The following is a 24,128-nucleotide window of genomic DNA, read 5'->3' on the forward strand; positions in this document are numbered from 1 at the left end:
CACCTGTGCCTGTTCAGCAGCAGCACTCCCCTCTGTCCGATGCCTGTGGGCACATAATGCGTCTATGTGTTTGGATATCATATGCTGTATGTGTATATGCACGACTGAGTCAAACAGTCAGAGTTGAATGCAGACAAATGCATAACCTGTAATTTGTACACAGGGTGGGGGGGCTCTCCTCCTTTCCATTGCCTCTGGCTCAGCGTGTGGCTTTCCAAAGCATGCAGTAACGTCATTTGCAATTTCATTAACTTTATCCTGCTTGGTAAGAGTTCCATACCTAAATGCATTGCAAAAATACCTAAAATACCATATCTACAGTACTGAGAGACAGTTTAGCTTACAAAGCATAAAACAGGGAGCTTACCCCGCCAAGTGCTTCCATTCCTTTACACTCAAGTCAGAGTTGATGGAATGCAGTCAATACATCATCCAACATGTTCAGTGGAGTTTGGATGGGTGTCTCTTGAACTTGCCGTGGGCAATTCAAGAAAATAAATAAAGCCAAGATAATACATGTGATGCAATGCGGGACCTTGTCAGCATAAACAAAGTTACTCAAGCTTTAATACCACAACTGCTCAAAGATCCAGCATCCAAATGGCAAAGTCGGGGGGGCTGTTCGAGTAAGGGCAAACAAGACCAGAGGCTACCAGCAGCACATGGCCAAGTCCACACATATAACCGCTTGTGCATGCACACATACACACACACACATAGATGCACACGGGCAGAGGAGGGGAGCGCTGGCAGAGGCTGAATGTGTTTGCCCGCTCCAGGGGAGAAGGGAAGAAAGGGGGCAGAAGAGCTGAAACAAACGCATGCTGGCTTCTATTAGTCGAGCTGTGGAGCGGGATGGAGGGGTGAGGAAACGTATTCATTCCCACTGCCCCCTTGCACCACCACCCCCCATCCATCCATTCCCAACCCCTCCAACCCTCCCACCCCATTATCTCCATTCTGGAAAGGCGGCGGATGAAAGGGACAACCCCCCAGCGGCAGCACTTCTCCCTCCAAACTTTCGCCGACGCATTCTGACGGCTGCTTAATTGTACGTGATACAGGCAGGGCCCTTTCTCTTTCAAATCTAAAACAGATTGCTTCTCCCTGGGGAGGGGATTATTGGACAAGAGAGATGACAAAGCAGGGACAGTGCAGCTCTCTGGGGGGTGGGAGGATGGAGGGGGGTAAAGCTCAAGGAGAATGTGTATGTGTGTGTGTGTGTATGAATGTACACGTTTCTCTATGTTTTCCCCTTTGTGCGCGCCTGTGCCACAAGAAGATTATGTTTGTGTCCATGTGTTGCAAATGTGCACACGTGTGGGTGACAACCGAGAACATGTGCACGAGATCAAGCCTCTGATCGCGACAAGATCACTGGCTCCTTTCCCACCACTTCAAACTCTTACTTTCCTCTCCTCTTTGTTCACACCTCCCCTTCTCTCTTATCTTGGCCTCCTCTTCTTTATCCCTCCTCCACTTCCCCCTCGCTGTTGTCTCTCTTGACCCAGCTTTCTCTTTCTCCCTCTTAAGTCCATGCTGCATCTATGTGCGGTGACATTTGAACAAAAGCAGCTCCGGACATCCCAGAGAAAAGCATGAACATCCTTCTTTTCTTTCTCTCACCCATGCAAGGCTTTTATTCATCAAAGTGCAGTTTTGGGTCACAAACAGCAAATCCAACAGCTTCTCTCACTCCATTCATCTTCCTGTCCAAGTTTACAAGTATCTGGCCTGAGATCAGTCCTGGCTGTTGCTAGATCTTTTCCTCCCAAAACATATATTTTCGTATTTTTCCTACTGATCATCAGGCAGAAGCTGAAGACACGGGGGATGAGTAGAGTCAGACACATTCCTGCCAGTGATGAGCTGAATGTGATGTTTGCATGCCCTGACCTTTTACTGCTCAAATGAGAGGCTGAACAAACACATGGGGGTGCTATTGTGAGCTCCCAAATAACCCCGAAATAGAACTATGATGTGTGTGTCTGTGCTCATCCAGATGTGCTTGGCAGTTTTTTCCCCCTGGATATATATACGTCCTCGCAAGTCAAGGGCTGCGTGAGTGCGTTTGTGTATTGAGACTCCATGGCAATGTTTGATTAGTACAGACAACAAAAGGAACTGGAAGAAAGTGGCTGAGTCATCTAAAGATAGCCTTTCTACATCGCTCCCACATAAATAAAAGCATGCCAAATGCTCCCTGTTCAAATACTGGCCATTTGCAGCGATAGGACTGTGCAATCTACTCCAGCGTTACTATGCAATCAGGCCAGCATGAGGAACACTATCATTAAGCTGAAGAGATAAACAAGTGCCGGAGGAGAGGATGGTTGAGGAAATCTTTTCTTAACATGCTCGCACACAGGGGAACACACACAAACTATAGTTATATGGTAATGTACTTTCCAGAAAAGATAAGCTCCATAGAATGAGCTCCATTGTATCTATCAGAATTATCAGCCGGTTTTTAAAGTTGGGGTTCCAACTCCTCTTTTGTTGAAGCGTCTTCCTATTTCTTTAGAAGTCTGGAGAGTCTACTGTGAAGTTTTTACTGCAGCAGAGACGGCCCTGTAATGATAGAATTCATAAACGTGGCTTCTTGTCATTGTAGGGTCAAGCTGAGAAGGTAAAATGCAGCGTGATAACAGTCTGACTCAGCTGAGACAATTATGGTGCTGATTCAGGGAGGAGATGGCGGAGTCGTGTCAAAGCTCTCCCCCTGGCTGGGTTTTTGATTTGGAGTTGATGAGAAAGACGGAACGGAAAAAGGTAAAATACCAGCTGAGGTGCATTTCTTTCAAACTCCACCGCTCCTTCAAGCAGGAGTCTTAACGGAGCACAGGAGCTGTGACAGGTATGGCTCCTATTAGAACCACTGCATACGCATGTTTGGTGCTTTTTTCATTTCCTTTGACAACTGCTACGTCATTCATGAGTGCCTCGGAACTTGTTCGTGACTCAGCACATATAAAGTCGTGCAAGATGTCTGGGAAGTGTCTGATTCACTGTAGCAAAAGAGAGAGAGAGTGTACACAGACAGACACGCACGCAAGCACAAACACAAGCCCATATTTGTACAAATAATAAAAACCACAGATGCCACCTCCACTCCGTCAGTCATTGTACTTATCAGTAGAATTAATCACTTAACGTGCATGCACACACACACACACACACACGCACATGGTAGACACACAGTAGATTCGAATGATGGCAGCGGCGCTACTGGAACAACGTTTGTCTTGGCAAGCGTCTACCCCCCAGAACCTAATTATTTGCAGCAGCTGCTCATGCTCTTGTTTGTAGCACAGTGAAGTTAAACTGTTTAAAGGATCTCCCGTCTCCTCTGAACTGGCAGTCAGCGCCGCCTTTTTAAACTCGCACCAAAAAGCTGCCCTCGGCTGTGCTCTGGGGAGGGAAATCAGAAATCCAATCTAAACGCTGCTGCTGCTGGGTCGAGAATGAAATGACGGGTGGATTTATGGATCAGTCTCCTCAATGCTCAGAGTTGGACGTTGAGGTTTTCCATCTTTTCCAGTCAGTGAGACGTATCACTGCTTCAGAGTGTTGAGATGTAAGGAAATCTGATATATCTTATGTGAATCAGGATTAGTGAAAGCAATCAGCTTTGAACTGCATGCGCTGTAGTATAATTTCATCATTTTGGAAAGATAAGTCACACTGATTCAGAATACTGGAGAACAGAGAGAAGTCACTTCTTTTTTTTTTTTTTACAGGCATAGTCAGACTCAGGTCCTTCAAAGTCTACCTGCAGCAAAATGTAAATCTAAGTATGAATTATGTTCAGTTGCAGCATTTAGAATTAGAGAAAAGCAAGAAATCCCTGAGCAAAAAAAACTTTTGCACAATGATTCAAACTGTGCCAGAATGTCTTCCAAGATAAAAAAGACTGATCGACTTACCTTCTGACTGTTTCTCTGATCGATCTGCTTGTGCAGCTAAAATTTGCCCGCACATTTCCACCGAGCCTTAAAGCAACAGTCGTCGCATCACAAATGCCTCGAGTAACAAGCAGGAAGTGTAGCTACGACTGGTTTACCAAGGTAAACACAAAGTCACACAACAGGAGCTTTCACCCATACAACCTCCTCTCCTCTCAGCCCGGCTGCTGTCCACACAGCCTTTCACAGCTGCACAATCTCCATTTGCAAACACCTCGTACACACACACACACGTACAGACACACACACACATATACACACAGTGCCTGGAGCAAGGTATAAATACTATACATCATATTCCCACTCCACTGGCAAGTTTCCCTTCTCACTTGACTTGAGTTAAATAGCTGAAGTGAGGTGTACATTCCCTGAGCCTCTGCCTCTCTGCTTAGCTCTGACAGTTTGTCCGGAAAGCGGTCTTCAGCAGCTCATCCATTTAGCGTATACTGACACCATCTGCCAGAAGTGCACTCTGAATAAGATTTATGAAAAAACTTATCTGGGCTGAAGTGAGGTAATGTTAAATGCCACACTGCGTTTTAGAAATGTAGAAAAAAAAATGTTTTTTTTCTCCACCCTGTTGTCAGAGCTGACAAAGTTGACGAAAACTTTTAATCTTTATTTAGGTTTTTAGATGAAAATAAGAAGACGAAACATTCCTGATGAACTAACTGAGAACACAAAAGTTTTCTTTTTTTTAAAAAAAACACTTCTAACTTACAGGATTCCCCTGATTGCACACTTCTATTATACAGCCTACCTTTTCGATGACAGAAAACAGTTTGACTTTTAAACATCCTACACGTAGACACGTACAAATTAACAGATGAGCGCTTATGGATCAGGAAAAAAAGGCATTAATGGAATGTGCTGCCTTCTAATCCCTTGAGACAGAAGAATTTGCGATGGAGGGAATTCCTGTCATTCAGGGGGAAAACTATGAAGTCCTGCACACACACTCACACACACATACACACACATACATAGAGCTGCTGTACAGGCAAACACAGATTCACTGCAGAAAGAGCACAGCTGACCACCACTACAAATCCCTACATAAAGACTCCAACTCCTGGCTGTGAACTGCATCAGACATTTACTGCTGACTTCATAAACTAACAGGCACTGACACTGGAAAAAAGGTGTAAAAACAGAGAAGGAAAAAGGAGTGAGAGAGTTGTGAAGTACCTGGAAGGCAGGAGAGCAGAGTGCTGGCCGAGTGAGAGGCAAGGCAAGGATTCCTCTCTCTCTTGAGTTTTCTCCTCGCGGTTCTTCACCGGGTCTCCCTCCGCTCATAGAGGGGTTTGTGTCTTGGTGCTGGGATTTTGGGGTTGAAGAGTAGGGGGACCACACGGCTCCTGGAAGACAACCTCTCTCTTCTAATCCTCTCTCCAATGTGATGACACTCTCTAACCTCGACCATCTGTTGAAACACGTCCCAGAGCAGTCAGCACCGCACTGTGTCAAGAACCCCACTCCCCTGCCCAATCACAGACCGGCTGCTGGGTGGCTCCTTGCTGCCAGGAGGCAGGGACAAGGACACAGCTCAGCGCAGAGGGAGACACACACACACACGCAGTCACGCACACACACGCACACACACATACACACGTACAAACACACTACGAGATGGAAGCAAGAAAACCCCCAGTCATCGTAACCTGAGAGGCAGAGTAGGAGGAAGGGACAGGGAGAGTGAGAGGAGTGGAAAGAGGAGGAATGGGAGGGGAGACGGAGCGCAAGAGGAGGGAGAGGGAGAGAGAGAGAAAGGGAGAGAGAGAGAGAGGGAGAGAGAGAGGGAGAGAGAGAGAGATTGTTTGACTGGCAATAGGACGGACAGATAAAGATGGAGCTGCACCAGTCTCATGCTTAATATTACCTTGAAGGTATTGTTATTTAACATCTCCCATACAAATCCTAGATTGAAAACCCATGCACACACATACACACAGCATCTACTTCACCCTCTACCCCCCGACCCCCTTTTCCTCCCACTCCTCTCCCTGCAGCCACTGAGTATGTGGTCTGAAGAATCAAACTTAAGAAGCAATAAAATGCAGTATTGGCTTCGTGGTGGGAATGCTGTTGGCACTCGACTGTTACATCTGCAGGCACAGAAGCACAGGCAGCAGCCCTCACACCTTAGTGTGATAAATCCTTACAGTCCCACGGCTGCATTCCTGCCCTTCACCACCTATTGCCTTAAGTTAAAAGGGAGGGCAGAGGGGAACACACTAAAATTACAAAGCTAAGGAAAGAGCACGCTATAGGGAGTAAGAAAAGGAAAAGAGGTAAAGATAAGAGGGGGTATGGCTTTACAGCCGGGTGGCAACGGATTGACAACGCAAACATCTACCGTTAACCATCAGCCTTTCAGCATTAACATCATTACAGCTGCATTTCCTAAATGAATCAACCGATTCCCCCAAACCACTCATGCAAAACACAGGGAACATTAGGTGAGAAAAGCTGTCACATTAATCATTTTGTTGAACCACTGTCCTACTCGCTGATCCATTAAAAAGGGATTACGAGACCTTGATGATATTCGGGCGCAACTTCAAAGGTGAAACCTAATGAGTTAATACCCGTTTGATATCCGACAGCATCACAATGAGTTAATCAGAGGTGTGAAACACCAAAGAAAGGCCTCTAAGTGGTTCATTTACATTCTATAAGCAGCCTCCTCAACACCTCTGCATCTGGCCTCTGCTTTAAGTTGGACTTTGATAAGTTCTGTTAAGTTCAAAAAGCTTCACAGAGAGATATTAATGACGTCTAATTGTCCTTTTCAATGTGACCCTTGATCAATGGTTATTGTTTTGTTCAAATAAACTTTTGCATGCATCCTCACTGCCTCCATTCTTTTCATAATGATCAATCTGTCACTGTTTGTGTCTTTAATCATTTACTTATTTGGATTTATTTCATACAAATGAAGTGAAGTTTTCAGACACTCTATTTGTGTCAGCTTTTCATCTGACAGTGATACTGTCACTTTTTTTTTCAGTGGATGCTCCCAGTTACATTCCCCTCAGGTTTACATGAGGATATTGGATTAAACTAAACAAAGCCTATTTTCACCAGGGACACGTGAAACTTTCCCCCAGCTTGGACTGATGTTAGGGGCAGTGGTGAGGGAGAGAAAGGGCCTTAGGGGGAAAGAGCTCAAATTAGATTAACTAAATTCACAAAGACTGTCCCCAGCCCCTCCTGCATGGCTACACAAACCCCAACCCACACCTCCAACCCCAGCCCCCCATTCTCACGGCCGAGAGGTTTCCAAAGGGCCTTCAGGCAGACCAGGGGCGACCAAATCCCTGTGCTCTTTACTGGATTAAAGATGGCTGCCCCACTGGGGCGGAGGGGCTGTTTTTTTCAGGAGATGAGCACATCTGTAAACATCATAAATCCATGCAGACAGAGAAGGTTATCAGGCCGGGTTTCTGTGAGGAAAACATCCAACACAGAGACCAAACCTTTTAATAAGTAGAATGGCTCCTCTACCTTATACCAACAGACTGATGTGTGATTTTGCATGACCAATCTTTAATCTCCATTTTCCATTTTCACTTCCGCTGATGGACACAACAGCAACAAAAGCAAGGGTGGAGGGAGGTCTATAAAATGGCCTCATCTTATGAATGACTGAATGACCTGTGGGGGGGCTAGTGGTTCTATAGTAACCCCCCCCTCCACCATTCACTCTGCATCTCCCTGTCCCTCATTTAACAAAGATTTTCCAACCTTATCATGGTAAATAGCCAACAGAGATATTAACTTTCCGATGGCCCACTTTCAAACACCTCATAATGTCAAACTCTTGTCTCTCTTATCCTTGATTTATCCTTTAACTAAATCCAAACCTCCTCCGATCTCAAACTCACTTCTCCTCTTCTGCTTCCAGTTTTCCAGCCATCAGCTGGGGCTGCAGGTGCAGGCAGAGGCCAGTGTTGGGGGGCTACTCGGTTCACTAGCCCCATTCTCTGTGGCTGAATGAGATACATAGGGGTGTCATAGCTGTGATCCAGCCTCTCTGTGCTGGTATAGAGCGCTGGAGTTGAAGCTGGGGGGGGATACCTCCTTTGAAGACACAACATACATTGACTATCAACTAATTAACTGCTATCTCTAGGAGCATGAGTTTTGAGCAAACTCTTCTGAGCTGAGTTGTGTGAGGCTAAAGCTACAGTACGTCCTCCTTAAAATTTAAAGTTCCTACATTTGCTTCAGTCCTGCCAGTTCCCAGAATCCTGTACGCTTCAGGGGGTGGAATCAGTGTCATCTCAAATTCATGCCAGAGGGGCACAGCTGATGACTGAGATACAGCAGGAAAGCAGGAAAATACATGTTGTACAGTTGGTTGCGCAGGGATTAGAGGAGAAATGAAAGGCAAGAGATGGGAGGACAGAGAGGAGGCAGGAGGACAGTAGGGACAGAGAGGTGGATGTGGGAGAAAAAGAAGGGAAAAGTGTGTAAAAGAGGAGGATGGGCTTTTGTTGTTCAGTGACAGCTGAACATGTGTGTGGATTGAGCTCATACCAGCCTCCTGCTGTGCCATGCATGTGCCCTTCCCACACGTATGACTTGACATGCATGGAAACCACACATGCGTTCAGACATGCAATGGCGCCATCTGTGACAATAACCTGAATAAAGCCACTTGAGAAATTCCTCCAGAGTCACACACAATCTAATTTCCATTTCATCCACAACTTGATTGAGCTGACAAAAAGATGTTTTTTCCCTGGTAGTTTGGTTATCAAAAGCAACTGGAGTTACTAAGAACTTAACAGACTTAGCAGTTTAACTGATCTATTATTGCCCTTATCTTGATAGATTCACAACCAATAAATGATGTGAATATAAAAGTGCTCTAAACACAACACTGAATAACACTGTATACACATCACTGCCACCCTTTCAAGTTAGAAAAGCTTAGCCATTGCTACAATAAACATCAGGACTGACACCTATCCTTGAAAAGCCACCATTAAGCAGCTAAGTGGCAGTGCTGCAGACAAAGGGAATACACTCACGCATAACAAACTCATTAAGAGTAACCTGAGATCAAGTGTTAGGTGGTGATGATAGGATTTAGAGGTCTGTTCATAATGACATCAACCAACAGACTTCAGTCAGATGCCAGATGTGCCATCACTTCACTGGCAGATGTTTACATACCAGTCAGCTGTGGCCACCGACCATTAGCGCAAAGAGTGTGAAAGCAAGTCCCACTTAGAATTAATGATAAGAGTGTTTTATCAACATGATCTAATCATCGGGCCTTTAACTGACAAAATGTAATTTGTTCAACGCAGTTAGAGCTTTTATTATTTCCTCATAACTTGAAGCAGACATGACGATCCTTCACTGAAAAACAATTGTTTCCATAAGCCACGCTGCCTTTATGTAAATCACACATGTTCCTCCAGCTTCCCCAAACTGCAATTGACTTAATCCTTCTGCTGATCATTTTTGATCTCAGGCAAATTTTAAGTTTGATTTCCATAGAAAAATACCACATGACAGGTTGTACCACTGGTAATAATAAACAGGTGCAAATACTTAACCAACTTCCACATATCTAGTTCAGAAGGAATGTGGCCAACATTGGATAATTCTAGGCATGAGAAAAGGTAAGTGTATCCAGATTTCCAAATAACAACAATGAAGTGTCTAGCTGACAGACGCACTAACAAACACACACTGATCAAGCCCTTACACATTGTGTGGCATATAGGGAGGGCCGTGTCTCCTGATACCAATTAATCCACGAGTCTATCCTAAAATTATTTCAATACTGTGTCCTTTGAAAGCAGTAATAACAAACTTTTTATTCAGTTCCTTTTCCAAACCTAAAATATGATATGTGTCCATAGAAATGACCAGAACCAATGATAGTCAATAACATCAGTCCTAGAGAACTGTGATAGACCACCCAGGGAGCCATCTTTAAGCAGGATTAGGGACCTTCCAAGATTTTCTTGGGAGCAGATAGTGAGAGAACCAATCCTATCATTCCCCTGATCTGGTGAATCACAGGATGACGGAAATGATTTGGGAAAGCCTTCAGGCTCAGTGAGTGGGCAAATGGCTGGGAACCAGTGCTGTAAGCCATGAAGATATGAGAGATACAGCGGGAAGATACAGATCGCTCTCCCTAGCAAGTAAGAAGATGAAAGACATTCTGACAGCTAAGACAATGCTAGTCACGTAGTGACCAGGACCCACAGGCACAACCTCAGGGACCTTTAAAACACTAATACAACTTGAGTCATCTTGTAGTTTTTTTGCTTTGGATATACAAAGTGTGTGAGTGCCTTTCCCAGACTTGAGCAGTACAAATGAATGAAACATTACGAAGGGCCCAGCCAAGTTTGATCTAAATTATATTTTGCCCTAAAAATTTAAAAAGAGACTGCTTCTGCATATAAAAAGCAAGATGATGTGCAGAGGGTAATTTCACATCAACACTGGAAGAAACGGGACAGATGTGCAGACAGCAATGACAAGCTCTTCATCCTGAAGAGCTTGTGACTTTCATACTCCAGCACCAAAGGCCAACTGTTAATCAGACTGCTGGAGGTTCTGCGGCGGTGGCAAACCATGTTCACATCTTCCTGAGCTGCAATTCAGGTTTCAAGTGTCAATGGCTTCCTGGAGACAGTCTGGAAAACCTATTTTAATTTTCAAAATGATGCACCTTTCAGATGCTGAGGGCTCTGCTCTGCGCTGTGGAAAGTCAGATAAATAATAACTTTTGAATTGAAATTACTTCTTTTACTTGGGACCCAAATGGCTTAGGAAAGACATAATAACATGTATTCACGGTTTACACAATGTAGATAATGACATTTAAACTAAGAACTTACATTGATATCTATGATGAAAAGTGGCCAAGTGGTTTAACCATGTGTCAACAATAAGGCCTGATTTTGTGTGGCAGTAATATACTTAGGTTAAGAGCATATTTTTCCAATTTAAAACAATTTTCTTGTCCTCCAAGTGTAGAATCATTATGGGTTGACATGAATGTGCACATATGTGGATATGCACGAGGGTCTACGTGGGTTTTGTCTATGTGCGTGTGTGTGTGGGTATGTTTGTACGTGAATATGTATGTATGTGTAGATTTTGTTTCTTCTTCGGTTTGCATTTTACATTTAACCTGTTCTCATTTTCTGTTATGGGTCAAGTTGGCACTTGTTTTCTTGTTTCTCTGTTTTTTAAAGTCAAACCCATTCCAAAATGAGTTATAAAAAAATCACACACAAAAAAAAAAAATGCCACAGCTATTGACTGCATCATGTTTTGTTTATGTGGGCCTCTCCTGGGGAGAGTGCCCTTGATGGCTTTCAAACTGCAGCAGAGTTGTCATAATGCATTATTAAGACATCTTGATGGACAGCTCTATAATGAAAAGATTTGAAAAAAGAAATGATGTCACACTTCAGCCAAAAATACAGCCCACAGTATGGATCGTTGGTGGAAAACACTACAAATGAAAATCTGTAGCCTTTGTATTTTCGGCAGCTCCCCTTAGTTCTCATTCACAATGTATGGCCTTATACCACCCCAACATGGATAAGGACATCATGCCCTACTTTTGTTTCTTCTTCTTCCATCAGGACAGCCGTCATCTTTTGACATGTGACCTGGACTTGAAAAGTGTTGGGACATTTTTCCCTCTGAAAAAAAAAAAAGAAAGAAAAAAACATTGGCAGAATCTCTGATCAAACTCACAAGCTCTTTATTCTGCCTGCTTATCTTCTGAATTTCATTGACATCGGTGGTTTTTAAGGCCACGCCAGCTCTAAAAATTATGCTTCCTAACCAGCTGATTCACTGACTGAACCACAGGGAAACAGCATGTATTTGATTAATCTTTTGTCACTTTCGGAGATGTAGAAAGAACTAAGAAACTAAGAAAGGGGGCAATTTTGGAGATAACATTTGTTTAAGGAGTTAATCTTGTTCGGTATAAAATATGATTAAGCCTTACCTGAATTTGAACCCTGATGCTGGAACTGTCAATACGCCAAAGATATATTTTTGTCTCAGTAAAGAATGTGTTTTCGCCTCCAAAAAGATTTATTCGTGATAAAGGGAAAAAGGCATTAGTAAAGCATATCATTGACCCCTCAAGCAAAGTTCCTCTGCAGCCACAAGTCACAGTCTCCACACCACCAAACAATAATGCATTCAACAAATAATCATTTCCCTTCATACCCCTGACTCCGCAGACTCCACTCAGTCTCTTGGGTAGGAGAAAGATCTGCTCCAAAAGTGTTTGTTTACACTAATATTCTTTGCGGAAAAAACAGGCCAAGTCTTTGTTAACATCTAGAAACGTTGACCTCCAAAAGACATTGGGAGAAAGCAGTAATTGTTGTGTAAAGCCAGTGTCCAGCTCCTTCCTGTCTCTGAGGAGCTTTTGGAAGTCTCATCCTTGCCGAGTGGTGCTCCGTTTCCGGAAGCCTGACTTACTAATCCTCTCAGGCGAGAAGGTGAAAGGAAGGAAAAAGGAGAAAAGGGGGGGGGGGGGGGGGGCAGCGGTACGTGGGAAGGAAGGCCCTATGTATGCAACGACGTTCAAGATGCCTGGTTGAAAATAATCCTATAAAGCATGCCGCCAGCGGCCTGTTGAGAGGGAGAATTAGGATTTGCGTGGGGCAGATAGGCCGTTCAATTATCCCCCTCAGAGGCCTTAACTCGCCCCGGGACCTGATAAGGACAGAATTTTCATTTGTCAGCAGAATGTGGCAGGAACCAGGGAGATCAGGTTAGAGCGTACATACCATGTTGACATATAGTAGCTTAATGATACAACGCTACATAACAGCTCTGGTGAATGATCAGCTCTGCTCTGGCCGGCCACCAACCAACTAGAGAGCAATAAGCAAAGTCAAATACTGATACTTGGATGCTAATAGGCATCCACAGCAGTACTGGTGTCCACATGGAGAACTTGCTCCACATGTTACGTTTAATTAGTTTACAAACTATGCTTTCTGTGCCCAGTAAGATGAAAAACACTGGGATGTGGCTGCGGCTTTTAATAAGGTGTTTGTCGGGTTCCTGGGCGAAGGGAAGCACTGCGGCTCTGCGTGATTTGTGATTCGCACGAGGGTGGGAGGAGAGGCCTTTTAAACTGCGCCGTGGACTCCGCTTCCTCTCTCTGGGAGAAAATCAGTAACATTAACGGCTCACCAAATACAACTGCACAACCACTGGGATGTTTTACGACCCACTAAGGGGCCACACAGCATAAGAGATCAGTTGTATGAGAATACAAATGATCTCAAGGGTACAAGAGCAGGACCCTAAGCTCCCTCATCACCCGCTCCATCCTGTCCCCACTGTCCTCTTAGCTTCTTCTGAGATTTATTTCATTGTTACCATACTGTACCACCACCACCACACTCCTCCTGCTTATTAAAGAATGCATATTTCACAGGAGGACCCAGAGGGACAGCTTTCAACAGAGAAGACCACAGCAGCCAGGTCTCCCAACAGGTGCAAATTCCAGTGATGCCTGCGTGCGTTGGGATACTGCCGCGTCTATAAATCTGGGCCAAGTAGCACACTCAAGGTGATGGCCAGCAGAGATGTGTGACAGCTACTGTAAACCTGCTTTTGTGGCTCATAACAGCGTCTATTTTCACTTTATGAGTGCGTGAGTGAAACAAAGTGAAAAAAGTTGTTTTTGTTGTTTTTAATATGGGCTACATCTGTTGGCAGATACTATTACCTGACCAAGAGAGTCATTTAAGAATAAATAAAACCTTATTATAATGAATATTATTCATTTTCACTATAACCAATGTGGTATTTTACTAAAACAGACTCACAGATTAACAGTTCATGCTGTGGAGTCTGGAATCATGTAACCAACTGGACAGCCCATGCCAAAGAGTCTGGGGCTGTGTGGGTGGGTGGGTGAGCACTCATTTGAAGAAAACTCCCAATAATCCAATTAAGCACATAATTTCCTTTACTACACAGGAATTGAATCAACGGTCAGAAAGCAGCCAAATCAGAGAAAGTGAAAAGCAAAAGAAAAAAGAGTACGGACAGAGAGAGGGTAAGGGTTTTCTTTTTTTTCTTTTTTTTTTAAATGTGTACCGTTCAGCTGCTGCAGTGAACAAAATGCAAACAAAGCTTTAGAGAAAGAGGCTTTAGATCTCAGCAAACATGGTGGGGCCTCCCGTGCTCCACTTTGTAACTGTCCTGCTTGGCTGGCGATCAGCTCTCTTGTCCGGGGACCAGTCTCTAGCAGACATCCCTTGACCGAGAGCCAAGTTGTCTCTCACGATGTGCGAGTGTGAGCGCGCACGTGCTTGAATATGCATGAGAGATGATGGGGCTTCTCCACAGTTCTGTGTAGTGTCCTATAACTGGCATCATAATTGCAAACAAAGAGAACAATGAGAAGGGGAAGAGAGGAATTATGAATGTGGTGGTCCATAAGCATCAGTTTGTGACAAAGAGACATGAGGAGTGTATGTGAGGACACTAAACAGACATAGTAAAAATCTATCTGAACCCCAAACGGCAACCTTTAAAGTGAATTTCCTTTTCTCCACGGCGCCACGGATACTGAGTTGTTTCACTGAATATGCTGAAGCAAAGAGGGGGACATTACAAGGGAGAAAAACAGTAGAGGAATTCAGAATATCTTCCTAGTAAGCCCTTATCTTCGTTCTGTGGGCATGGAATCTCAGCCACAATGACGAGGCCAAAATGGCAAGAAGCCGGCATCAAATTGTGAATATTTCAGTGTAACGAAAAAAACTTCTGGTGTGTGTTGATATTTCTTTCATTCCATCTATCTGATCCAATTAAGAGAATTATAACAATTTGGAGATAAGATCAGATGAGAAAGTAAAGATAGAAAAAACAGACTGGACTACATATTACAATGTCTCAATTATCTGCCAGCCATACAGTAGAAGAAAGGTAGGAGGGAAGTAGCGAGGAAAAAAGAAAAGGGAAAGTGCCAGGCCTAGCCAGGCTTAAACTGTAAAAAGGGGTGCACAGCTTCCCCCCACGCCCCCCAAGTCCTCATATCCTTAAAAAGAACCCCTCTTAATTCCTCATTCTTCATTTCCTGTGCCTATCCGGGTCCAGATGGCCAAAGGACCCGGAGAACATCCGTAACAAAATGACTGAAGACTTTTATGATCAAGCTGGTGCCGAGTGGGATAAAGTTAAGGAGGTAGGAGGATTTGTATCATAACAGTACATGTCCAGCTTTTTATACCTATAAATCAGCAACTGTATTTTTGCAAGGAAGAAAAAATGATGCACGGCATTTCTTATAGAGGGATATCTAATGGAACACTAAACCCACAGACATGTTGTAATAGACATAACAGACACAATGCGAGATGTGTTTAGAAATCTCAGATTTCTAATTCAGCCGCTGCTGAACTCGACTATCCCGCGACTGAACTCGATACGAGGGTTCAATGTGAATTCCTGAAAAACTGGCGAAATAGTGCATCGTTTTATGCAGCGATAAATGTATTTAGCTTGGTGTCAGACATGCTGAAACCATACACACAAGACAGAGGGGGATAAAACATGTTGAAGGCTTTATGGACCCCTTGCCACATAGTGTGCACCACTTGAGCTGATGGTGAAATCAAAACTGTAGGCTGACCGGATTAAAAACAGTCATAAATATTATAGCCTGTAGCTTAGATAAACACGGTTCGGGAATGCAAAACATCACAGCTGTGTGGGAGTTTTCTGCACTTGTCCTTTCCCATCCAGGTATGTTCAGAAAATGAGGGATATACAGTGAACTGACAGGTTTACAATGGGCAATAAAGACAAGTATTCTTCTAATCTGATACGTTTGGATAGAAAATAAGCAGGGACACTGCTGCCAGCAGAAAAAACAAATACGTAACAAAAATAAGGAGAATATTTTTTCATATTCTCATTGAAAAAACTGCAGGAGCCTATTTATATCTTTCCGTCATATGCTGCATTATTTGAAAACATGAAAAAAAGTACGGAAAAGATGTGTTCTGCTCGGCACGGAGCCTGAGACAGAGAGCATGGAGTCCGTCTAGCTGTACAATTTCCACACCGTGACATAACTGTCATGTAATGTGTAGATTAAGTAGACAAGCATTTTACATACCGGAGGTGTTTGGCTGCAGGTAAAGTGGGATCACAGGCTGCCAAAGGGATCAAGGCCGCTTTCAAGCCCTTTGCGAGCAGATGTACGACACAGCCGCGTACTGTAAACTCATTGATAAATCATCTTAATCCATTCTGTTTTGGGAAGTTGTCTGAACCCTTATTTTGGATGAACACTAACTTGGCTTTACCGCAAATATGTAGAGTCAAGAAGTGCAACACAAATGGCCTATAAAACGCGCTCCATGCACTTTCCACATCACATCGAGTTTGCCATGTGAACCCCATGCTCTTGGCATCTTCCGTAATGGCATTACACAATGGTGTTCCATGTCAAACAGCAAGTTGGTCCTCTCGCATCACCGGCCAAATCGAAATCACAACCGAGCTTCAAATCCAAGTCAAAGAAAACTCGGCTGCTGGCACCGCCAATGTAGAAATCTGAATCAACAGGAAGTCAAAGGGCTTTCACTGCAGCGTCTTTAATACCACAATTAAGACTTCATAAATATATCCCAGAATATAAAACACTTAAAATTGAGCCCTTTCGCACTGCATTTGACTGACAAGGCCACTACTCTCCAAATTACTCACAGGCATACAGCAGGCAAACAGAGTCCTTGGCCGAGATGTGCGTGTGTGGTGCCAGTGTGCTGTACACAAGCCAAACTTTTGGAGTCAATTGTCAAGGGCATGCAAGTCTTAGCCATGAAAGCCATCTGGAAAGGAGCAGAAATGCCACTATTTACCACTATAAATAGAACAAATAAGGGCCACAGTCGGAGTGATAATCCCTCAACAATGTAGCGGCTTTGCGGCATTACTTAATGTTCCACGACAAGACTTGGAGGAAGCGCCCTGTTCCACCTAAGCACGTCACGTTGCTGCTTTCAGATAAACCGACCTCCAACACATTGTAAGCGGTCGCGGAGGGGGGCACGTGACCCTTGACCTAGGTTGGAGGAGTCAGAGATCTGGGATTAGAAGGGTACGACACTTGAGAGTCGCCGACTCTCGCTAAAACCACCCTTGTCTCAAAGACGCCTCTTCAGAACAAATGGAGTGGAGGCAAAAGCTGCAGTCATGTACACCACTGTGCTGAAGTGGAGGGGATTGATAAGGGATCAATAGGTCAAGTTTAGACCTTTTCTCTTAATCTGGCTGCAGGATTTAAGATTGAAGTCTAACAGGTGGCTCTCAATAATCTGTATTTATAACCGATATAATGTACGGGCTAAACTTGAAACCTACAATGTGTTTTAAAGAAATCTCTGCAAGCCTTTATTTCTCCAGATGTCCATTTGTTCTGTTAGGTCATAGTAATAGACAAAAGTGGGGGATGAATGCCTTCTCTGGCAACAGTACTGTCTTCCACATTTAGTTCTGTATACACAAATACATGGCAGCAGTCTCTCTTTAAAGTACTGTGCTGCTGAAACTGATTCTCATTACCAAATAGCTTTTCCCCCTGTGGCATTGTGTTTGCTCCTTCTTGCTTGACATGGGGGCAATATATTAAAATGTATGAGCCTTTATCCTACCCCGTTCAAACAGAGCCAAGATGGGTTTGCCCAGACCACAATACAAAACACAGGAACATGGTGCGCACCGATGTGCACGCACGCACACACGCGCTAACAAAGGAGAGTCAACCCCCTGTCAGTGTTTATTAGCAGGAGGGCCGAGATGTCTATGCTGGCAGCGTGTCTGAGATGAAACAGTGCACAGGAAGGCAGAAGCGGCCATTACATTATTAGCAGGAGGAAAGAAACCAAACCTCCAATCCACAGAGACAGCTCTGCCAAACCAAAAGATCATGTACTAAAGGTGAATTCTCTTTGCTACTGATTTATATACTCCATCTCCATCTTTTCCTTTCGTTACAAAACCAACCTAGATATCATCTCATGTCAGTTTCCTCATCTGAGCGTTATAATGCTGTGAGAGTTGATTTTCTTAAAGAATCTCTTAATAAAAGCAACACATCACCCTTGGTTTGTTCCGCAGCTCCACACACAGCGAGGCCAAACTCAAAAAGTGGAGCCCGAAGAGAAAATTTGCTATCTGCTAACACGTTTAACTCCCCGAGGGAGGCAAACATGCTCAGACTTAATGCAGAACATATTGAAGTATTAAAGCTCCACATCCCCTTAATGTTAGCAACAGAACAACACAGCAGCAATCCTCTAATCCCCTCCAAAATGGGCCTCATCAATGGAAAAAAAGATCGGGCAGTTTCTCTTTAATAAGGAGATAGTATGGGAGAGTTCAGGCCTAATCTTTGCTGCAGAGACTATCCAAGTAGGTTTTTTTTTTTTGGTTCGACATCATCATCAGCTCTGGGCTCAGTCTTAGACGCATACCAATCATTATTGGCAAGTTTGTTCTGGCCATCCATTGGATAGGAGAAGGTTATCAGATATCAGCCCTCACTGCTGTGTGAACCAAACCCTGGGGCAAAAAAATACAGCTCTTACTATAGGACTTATCTGTTGCATATCACAGATTCACACAGAGTCCTCGGTACAGACTGATTGCTGATGAGACCGATCCCAGTCCACACCGATACATTGGCCTGATGAAGCTGTTGCCGGGCGCAGACTTGGGTGTTTTATCATGTTGACAGCATTGGCAGACAAATACGTCACTGCCAACACAACGGCCTTCAAGAAATGATGAGGTAAAAACAGGGACACAGTTTGGTTTGGATGAATCTAAAAACTGAAAAATGTTTTTCGGGGTGGGATTTATGTGCACATTTATTTATGGGAATATTTTACTACATGACCTGCCTCTGCGTATTTATATCTTTAGCACCATCACTATTAAATTTAATAGCCATTTTTTAATAGACGCTATTAAAATGTGTACTTCTATTATTGGTTGGTGTTTATTTACTGCTCGAGGAAGTTTAAATATTGACCTATTATTAGAATATAGCAATCATCGGGAAGATACAACAGTGGAGATACATTTTCCAAAGCTTCTTTCCCCAAATCAGTTTTGCTGGCAAGTTGGTGTGTTATGTGCCTGTATCCTTGGGAGATGAGAGGTTTCGGGGTAAAGGGAAGCTCAGGTTAAGCTCAGACCGCAGATAAATCAACTCCTACCCATATCCTCTTCTAACTCCTTTCCTGTCCTCCGAGACCTCCCAGTTTCTCCGCGTCCAACAGGGCCACAAGCAGCTGTATTAAAACAACACTAAATCATTTCCACCACTGGTCTAGATAAACAACTTTGCAAAAGAACAACACTTCACTATGCCAATCTCCATTGCACGCAAAAAAAAATGCATTTCCACAGAGGATTCGCAATGGAACTGTTATTAAATTAACATTAGCTGAATATCCATCCATTTCATTAATGATTGCACAAAAAGCAAATTATTTCAAAAGTATGTAAATGTATGTAAATGTTTACAGTTGTGTGAGTTTATTCTCAGTCGTCTTCCACTTGTTTTGGACTTGTGGAATATAAGACCCAGACTTGACCCGGTCTTACACATTGCAGTCCAAATCCAGCAATCTTTTTTTTCCTATACTTGTTTTAAAATGTGTGCAAGTGCACTATGCATATTTCAGAAAAAAATGAATTCACCCAACTTGTGCCCTCACGTTGTTCTGTAAAGAAGGAAGGTTTCTATAGGAAACATGAATCATTTTTTACAGATGGTTACACAAAGCATTTGAAGCAGTATAATAGTTTCTGTATGTGATTTTGGACTTAAGAGTATTATCATGGGTCATAGACGAAAAATGGTCTGTGGGCCTATTTGTGGTGAGGCCACACAGGGTATAATTTATAGTATGTTTGAATGAATTCTATTTCATTTTTGGAACATGGACAGAGAGAATTTTCTTACTGTAAATATGGGTAATCTCGCTAATGTCCACATTCACTTTTGTTCTCTGAAATACCCTGAAAAATTGAAAACTAATAGTTTCAAGCACAGAGCTTCCAACAAGAAGAAATAAATACTGTGTCTCTCTCTTCCCTACAAATCCAAGCATAACAGGATATAGGGTGGAATGTATTTTTATCATTAACATTTACTTCACACATCTTGTAAATTGTACAGACACACAGCTTTGTCTTATGGGACATAATGGATGTGTTTCTGCAAGTGTTGAACTACTACTTGCCATTAATCATTAATATAATGCATGGTACAAATCATCTACATAAGTCATAAGATTGTTTTGCCTGAAGTAAATAAATGCTTCATTTCTATTTACAATTAGTATGGAATATTTGCTTGATCCGAGATCCCATGCAAAAACTGTTGCAGACCTCGCTGCTGAAATAAATGAAAAGATAATGAAGTTTGTGGTCAAGTAGTTACCAGAACCTCCTGAAGATATAACCACATGTGGGCCACACAAGGGGGCAGATTACACAACACATAAGAGGATCATCATCATCACTAATAAACACTTTTTTTAAAAACTTTTAAAAAACACAATGTTTCCTTTTATTTTCAGTTTTCGGGGATTTAATTTGCCTTTTATTCACGTCCTTGTTTAGTTTGTAAGTGTATGTATGGCATCTGTAATCTTGGAGGGATTGAGGGCCAATGTGGTATTGATTGTTTGCAACACTGAGCCTTCCCGATAAGCCCTCTCTCCCTCACCCAAGATCCCCTCCAATGAGAAGCAGACCTGACTCGGCATCAGTTGTGGTGTAACGGCTTTCAGTGATTTTGTTCTTAGCCCCATAGCTTGTTTTGAAACCTCCAGGGGGGCAACTGGAAAATGAAATGCAAGTGCTGTGGAAACCTCGTCTTCCAGCCACTTCATTGCCCTGGTCGGGGGGACAATAGATATTGTTTGGTGAAGAAACCCTTCCCACTTAGCTAAATTGGGCATGCCTCATCCCTCAATACTCACTGTTCTCATGGGGAAAATGAACTCCACCAGGTGCTATGTGGGATCTTTAGAGTCTCAAGAATTTTCTGAACTTTTTTCCCCACCCTGCATTCCTGCTATAGGAGTGGAGATTGGTCAGACATGCCTGGATAGCCTTGGTCAACACCTCACCAGCAACAATCTCAGACTCAGACTCAGGTCTGTCTTTCACACATTCTGAAGTGGAGTTTTTTTTTTTTTTTTTTTTGTGATGAGTCATTTGATACACCCCTGGCACAAGTCTGCTCACAACGGCACACAATCTCACTCTATTAAGCATCACATTTTCAAGAATTTGGATGGAGGGCAAATTGTCCAGATGGCCCTAACTCAGCAGTAGCCATATTAGCTTTCAAAATGTCCCGGCTCAGTCCTGAGTTACCATTTACCTGGGGCAGCAGGGCACTTCCCTTTTGATTTCTGCACAGTTGCTCTGATCTGTCAAGCAGAAAAATAACCAGAGGCTACTTCAAAGGCCAAGTCTCCTCACAGCGCCTGAGTCCAAAATGCTACAGCCTTCATGCAAGGAGCCAAAGCTAAAAGGAGTCTTTATATGAAAATTGGTTTCATTAAGATCACTGGAATCCTTTGAGGGTCAGTGGAAAAAAGAAAACACATGTTGACAAGCACAAACGTCTACACCTTCTTATAAACATCAAGCTCAATATGCTTCACAATGCGTTTATGACTGGGGTTTTTTTTTCCATTTGGTAAGAGCACACAATGGACAGAATGCAGGTACTGAAAAAAGCAACTGTACACGTTTTGGGTTGTTGAAGTTTCCTGAACAACTAGACCCTGTTCTGACACCAGCTACCAGTATAAATGGTTTCTGTATTGGTGAAAGCTACCCTATGCAGTAAAACTTTATCTTAAGAGGTGTTTTACAGTCTCCCGGGGGATGCAGAGAGGAAAAAGATCCATTTATTTTTGCCTAATGTGAAAGTACATACACACATATGCAGTCAAGTGACAAAAATAGCAGTTGTTCTACATCTGGAATCACCAAAAATGCTCTATTTACATTTCAGAGGAACATGTATGCTAAAACTGAAAATTGCTGACTACCAAACCTGCTAAAAAAAAAAGATTATTATATATATTATAAACAAATGCAATAGACGGAAACAGAGAGACTAGTTCAGTATGTAAGACATAGGAAAGAGGAGATCAAAGGGACAAAGACAGATTCAAAAGCCCTTAATTTCAGGGGCTAATTTCAAAACACTTAAAGCTGGAATGTGAAATTATGGGTCAGCTGCTTATTCACACCCTTCAGGTTGGCCTGGAAAAAGCTTTCCAGCTGTAACTTGGCTGCAGTAACACACCCAAACCCTGTCAAGTCAAGTTGATATCGGTGCATGGAAATTATTAGACACTGTATATATAAGAAGAGACGGGAGAAGTCCAACAGGGAGGCGTTTTATCACAGTCGAGGCTCAGGACCTGCTGTGGTTATTCCCTTCTAAGTTTGGGGGGGTTGGGGAGTGGGGGTCTCTCAGGTAGTAACCCAATCTCATCAAGCAGTTTCTTATCTGGCTCGGGATCAAACCCACAGAAGTGTGCTGTAATTTCTTAGCATGGCTTTGACAAGCATTTCCGTGTGGTTTGGTCCGGCTCTGTAAAGCGGTGCAGCTCCTATACCGTGTGAAACGCCAATACGCTATACAGGACAGAGCTGTAAAACGTTGCTGGGAGTGAGTGGGAAATGATGAGGTGTTTTAACACCACATGAGGTGACGTCTTGGGTAATTTGACCACTATCATGTCGAAGCTCTTTTCCACTGGGTCCGAGTTAGATGCTTTGTCATCAAAAGCACAGTGAGAGGGATTTGGGCTCACAGCAGCAGGTCTTGTAGATAATAGGTTTCAGTTAGGCTACCCCTCCATCATAGCTGGTAGGGCTTCATGTGGCTCGCTTTTCAGAAGAAGTGAAGACATTAAAGTCATCGGTCTCCGTGGATGCATTTTAGAGGACGGTGGTGGGGTTATGAGTTTGGCTCGTGTTACCTGGCTCTGCTGGAGCTGACCTGAGTGGGACCTACAGATTAAGGAACCATCTGGGAGCTGCAACCTGAGCTCAGGAGAGGAGGACCGACAGACAGGGTCCGGCCAAGACATCACTTTCACTTATTTACAGTAATGTGCATGTTTATGTATGCCCATCAGCTTACACTGTTGCTCAAAAAGTGCTTCAACTGCCGTGATGACTCACATGTGCCATTTCTGCTGCTCAGCCACACAAACCCCAGAGCTGTGGCTGTTAGGTCATCAATCTGTCCAGCTGCAGTGACAGAGACAAATGAATTAATTGGCACAGACTGTTTGACTTTATGAAGCTAAAGGGGTTCATCTTATTGTATTTGATCTAAATCGGAAAAAATCACCTGATTGTCTTAATGTTCTGCCCTTCAATCTGTTCAGTTTCTTTTCATTTAAACAGCAGGGGTAATCTTTTATTCCATACCATATGCTTAGAGGGGACAGCAGAGTTCAGTGAACAAACCGAGCTCACTTGGCGCAGTAAAATTCCTCTATAAGTAGAGACACTAGTTGATGAAGAAAAATCTGTTTTAATTTTAAAGTAATGGGGAGATTTGGTCCCAAAGCGGATTTAGGAGGATTTGGCTCTCACTAATTCATTTCCTATTTCAAGAGGCCCAATCCATATTTCATAGCAAAAGGATGTCGACCTACACCACTGTACATTTTTTTTCAGTAAAACACTCCAGTGATGGAGATTTCCCAACAGTCCAATGAATACAGCATCTCATCCATTCATGTTACAACTCGGAGGTCAGCACGAGTGCAAGAGGAAAATCCTAAGATTTGTAAAACAACCCCAGTTTATGAAAAATAATCTGCCCTTAACCGCATTAGCTGCATTTCACAATAGCATTTGTAGAATGAAGAGTGAAGGCTGAACCGTCGGAATTATGACAAGCAGCCGCACATGACTAACATCTCAAGGTCCAGATGTGAAATACAGTAGGCATGATGTTGCTATGCTTGTTTTCTGACCCTTTGATCTATAACAATGAAGTGCATCTGCTGGAAATTTTGCCAAGACATTATCCCCTGTGCAGGCATGGGGGGGAATGAG

The 24,128-nt window shown here is 43.2% G+C and overlaps 1 protein-coding gene across 3 annotated transcripts in view; it reads right to left on the bottom strand.

Annotated features, from left to right (window-relative positions):
* sulf1 (sulfatase 1) overlaps positions 1 to 5,427 on the bottom strand; it is a 36,752-nt gene extending 31,325 nt beyond the window's left edge. For all 3 annotated transcript variants that reach the window (XM_083995008.1, XM_083995010.1, XM_083995009.1), the window contains exon 1: positions 5,154 to 5,427. The gene's annotated coding sequence lies outside the window, so the exon portion shown is untranslated. The remainder of the gene's footprint in view (positions 1 to 5,153) is intronic.
* Between the last annotated feature and the right edge of the window lie 18,701 nt (positions 5,428 to 24,128).

The sequence above is a fragment of the Trachurus trachurus genome, assembly GCF_905171665.1.
Source record: "Trachurus trachurus genome assembly, chromosome: 20".
Lineage (NCBI taxonomy): Eukaryota > Metazoa > Chordata > Actinopteri > Carangiformes > Carangidae > Trachurus > Trachurus trachurus.